A 4,854-nucleotide genomic window follows, 5' to 3' on the forward strand; every position below is an offset into this window, starting at 1 on the left:
ATAAAATAAATTTCATTCACTACCTTGGTCTTCAGGAAAGCTGTAATTTGTAACAACTGATTCATTTTTGGCCCTATGTGATAAATTACTTATAAATTGAGTAAAGAAATTTTCTTTTTTTAACGTTTATCCATTTATTTTTGAGAGGGGGAGGGGCAGAGAAATGGAGAAAGAGAATCCTAAGCAGGCTCTGCACTGTTGGCATGGAACCTGACACGGGGCTTGAACTCTTAAGCCACAAAATCATGACCTTAGCTGAAATCAAAAGTCAGACGCTTAACCAACTGAGCTACCAGATGGCCAAGAAATTATCTTCTAAAACAATCTTATAAATGCAGTTAATCAAATCTTCACCTGGAATGTCTATATAATTTTTAAATTAACTTAGATTTTATAAATTCTTAAAGCTGTTAGGGCATTATTTTCATATGCCAATAACTGATGAATGTAACAATACACATATGAACAGGTTATCTTCTGCAGGAATAGGTGGCATAGTTTAAGAAAGTGTCTGCTAACACTTTATGCCTCATAGAGAAGGCCTTAGTCTTCCGGTAAGATTTACATATACTCAATAAAATGAGGCAAATATTAACCATTTGCATAAAATTCGTAATGTGAAATATGTTATTATGAAAGTACCCCAGGTAAATTAATAACCATTTGGATGAAAACTAACATATAAAGTGTATTATGAGGAATGCATCTAAATTTTCTGCAGGAATGTTCAGTCTAACTAGACATGCTTATGTTAATGTATTAGAAACAGTCACTATTATTAATTTAAATCATTCAAACTAATGAGTACAAGTATGATTTAACCACTTCTTTCTCTACCTTAATTTTCATGCCCTCAACGCACACCACTAGTACTATCTTAGTCTAAAGTAGTTAAATCCTATCTGTTAATGTTAATATTATTAATTTACTAATTTAAAAATATATGGTGTTAGATTTTAGGACAGTTGTTATTTAAATGTTCACAAACTGCTAGAGTTTATACTACGCACTTTATATCCACTCTCCTAATTATTATGCACAAATAAAAACAAAAAGGAAAGGAAGCTATGAACAAGAGAGCTTAAATATTTTCATTGGTTTTTGTTGTAATGAAAATTTCAGGTAACAATCCAGTTTTTTTTTCCCCTGCCCTCTACACCACCCCATACTGCACAGAAATACTGTTTTAATGACTTCAAAATTTCTGCCTCTTATGATATTCTAGAGCTATGTATACTAATACAAGCCAAAATTTGCCTAACGTGTAACTGTAAAGTTAGACGTTTCTTAGGTTAAATGTGACCCAGTTACTAGGATAATATCCACCACCCCCATAGAAGGCCACATTAAATAACCACTGTAATGCTACATTGTGGCCATGACATTATGAAACTAGTTTTACCAAATTGAGAAGACTTCACTTTAATTTCATCGATTTATATTCTACATAAGTCCAAAAATATGAAACAAATTACATTGCTTATCTAATCTCAAAAACTTTTATTCTTTGTCAATATAAGAATACCACTTAAATAGCCCACAGTGGCTGCTACTATTTCTTTAAAGATTCAAGCATTAATTTATGAAATTTAAATAATTTCAAATGTAGAGTTTTTAAGCAGGGCTCCATTAATTCTGTGGGTCTGAATACAGAATTCTGTGTGTATGAAATTTATGGAGCATTTACTATGTGGTAAACATTGTTTAGAAGTTTCTAGCACACTATGAATACTAAACTACTTAATTTTGAAGTAACAGGGACAATTAAGTAGTTTTAAGAATATATCTGAATCTGGGGCACCTAAGTGGCTTAGTTGGTCAAATATCTGACTCTTGGTTTTAGCTCAGGTCATAATCTCATGGTTTGTGGGGTCAAGCCCTGTGCCAGGTTCTGTACTTGGGATTCTTTCTGTCTTGCTCTGTCTTCGCCACCCCCACCTGCTCTTTCTCAAAATAAATAAATAAACTGTGTCTTTGCCCATAAGTAGATTATGTTGAGTATTTAAACTGTACATTTGATAGGATTTCAATATTAAATTTATGTACTTTGTTCAATATTTGTACTTCCAAGAAAAGGTCCCCAAATACTAAAAACCTTATAAAATCTGTCCTCAACACAATATTTAAAGTGTGCTATTGTAGATTGTGGGGATGAGGGGAGGGGTAATTTTCCAGCCAGCAAGCAGCCATGATTATCATCCTCTGGTTTGATTCTATTATTGGCTGAATATAGATTGATGTACTTGTCTCCACTGTACCAATGTATAATGCATGAACACGATTACTGGGGTAATTTAGAAACAGGATGCCTTTAATCTTCTGCTCAGATCAATCAATTACAATGCATAGGTTATAGAATGTCCTATGATCTTACACTGAATCCTTAATAGAACTAATCTTAGAGCTAAATGAGGTTGGGAAAAATGTGAAGCCCACAGAGGTTGCTAATATGAACACAGACAACGGAACTTCAACCATCATGTGTTTAATTACTCAAAACTATCAAACAGAGACCACTCTGAAATTTATAGAGAAAGAAATAATATATCAGGGAGCAAAAAACCACTTTTTCTCTTGAAGAAGCCACTCTTCCACACTTAAAGAGGAATTCAAGGATTTTGAGACTCAATAATCTGTGTCAAACTCATACTAGAAACAGTTTGCACTGTTACCTTTTGCATGTCAATGCATCTTGTTATAGGGCAGATAAATCTGTTTCAAACTGCATTTGGAAATGCCTATTTCCCCTTACAGCAATATTCATTCACTGAATTTACTTGTGATTTGAAAAAGAAATAATTTGCCGTATGACCTTGCTTTGCCATAACCTACTGTTATGCCTTTATAGTGTACATGAAACTTTAATTACAGTCTGCACAATATTGTTTGTTCTGTTTTCTCTGGAGTTCTTGATGCATTTTAGGAAGAATGCACTTGAACTTGCATTTAGTTAACAAGATAAGTAGAAAAAGAAGATGGGGTGCAAATAGCGCTGTTTCTGTGGGTATCTGGTGAGGATAAGTAGTGTGTTTGAATATATCAGGCCATTTGCCGAGTTTGCAGTTCTATTGTCTGTGCCTGGATGTAGGCGGAGAACAGTTACTAACGGCAGAGTCAGAGTCAGTACCACGGATAGCTCCACACGTTTAACACCTGGGAGAGGAACTCCGACGTTTCACAAGCCCAGCTGCAGCTAGGGTATAGAATGATAGAGTGATCTACTTATACTGCAGAAGGGGAGAAAATAAAGCTGCACATTGGAGAAGCGTGTCTTTTTATGTTCAGAGAGAGGAAATTGTACAGATTCAGGAATGCTCAAGCTACCATAAGAGCCTAAGGGTTGTCATAGATTGTTCCTTTTTAAAGTAAAGCTAATTAACCTGAAAATTCAACATTCTCTGGCAATGTCTTGCGTTTCTAATTCATTTTCATTACTCTGACACGAAATAGGAAGAATTGCTTAGGTTGTTGGGGTTATTTGTTTTGTTCTTTGTTTTGGGAGGGTTTCCTTTTTCTTGGCTTCTATTTTCTGCAAGTTAAAGTCTTTATGTTTATTTCTTCATTATTTATTGCAATCCACTTGGTTCACTTTCCTAATCTAAACCTCCCTCTAGGCCCCTCTCCATTCCATTCTCATTTTATTTACTTGAGATTTGAGTTTGTTACTGAGAAAATATAAACCCAACTAATTCAAGGTACAGGCGAAGCAGGCTAATGAGTTATAAAAACCCCCCAAAACTCTCACACAGCTACATCTATCGATAGAGGACTTAGGACTTTTATCACCAACTAGAAATAAGAGTTTTTTCCATCCTTGTTCTGGTAGTTTTGTAGGTTGTAGCTTGGCAAATTCCATTTAGAGAAAGGGGCGTGGAGAAAGGCTGACTATTAGGTTAAAGGAGGAGATAACATAAATGAAGGGAAAGGAAACGAGAAAAACTAGAAAAACAACTTAGAAAACACTGTCTTCTGGCATGACTTGTCACATTTGATTTCCTAGTCTCCAGGAGGTCTCTTTAGAAAGAAGTGTATGTATACCTTGAGATTCCCGCCTTGGCCGGCTCTGAGAAGCAAGAACGAAAGAGGACTCTATTCTGCTTCTTGAACCCCTTCCTATCCTAAAGGAGATAATTTCTTAGAAATAGTGGAAGAGAGTAGAGTAGTGTCCCTAGTGTGTTCAGGAGATGAGTGGCATTGGAGGTCGCACCAAGGCTGGTAACTCTTTGCCCCACCCATCTTTTGTTCCCCCTGGAGCCCAGCCTCTCCCACTGCAAACACTTTCCTTGTTTTGTACCAGTTTCTTGAACAGTCTTTGGCCTTCCCATCTGTCTTCCAGCCTCCAGCACTTAGAGACCCGATCAACACCCAAACTCAGGGGTTCAAGTAGTGAAACCTGGCTTGCTCAGCGGCGGTACCATCAGCCTTTAGTCTTGGGGAGACTAGGCGCAGCTCCGGGCAGGGACAGGAGTGCCAATTCAGCTAGGGCTACCTCCGCGGAGTCCTGAGGATCCGAACTAAACCTGAACCCTTAAGTGGCCCATCCTCAGTCTTCAAACTCCTGAACACCACCAGAGCTTAGAAATAGTCCTCACTGAGGGACTGTTTTCCCACCTGTCTTTCCTTTGCTGCTAAGGGTGTTTTAGCTACTGCGGCGTGAGGAGCTCAGGGATGGAGCCCTGTGGCTGGTGGCCGTGGATATCACCTTCCCAGAGTAGCTGTTTGTCACTGAGTTTTGGAGATTTCTTGGCTGGCTTCTGCTAAAGCACGCTTGAGTAATCCGAGCTGTGGCGGCGCCCAAGCTCTCGGGATAAAGGGTGTGTGTGTGTGTGTGTGTGTGTGTGTGTGTGTGTGTGT

This window comes from Suricata suricatta, chromosome 3, assembly GCF_006229205.1.
Source record: "Suricata suricatta isolate VVHF042 chromosome 3, meerkat_22Aug2017_6uvM2_HiC, whole genome shotgun sequence".
Taxonomy (NCBI): domain Eukaryota; kingdom Metazoa; phylum Chordata; class Mammalia; order Carnivora; family Herpestidae; genus Suricata; species Suricata suricatta.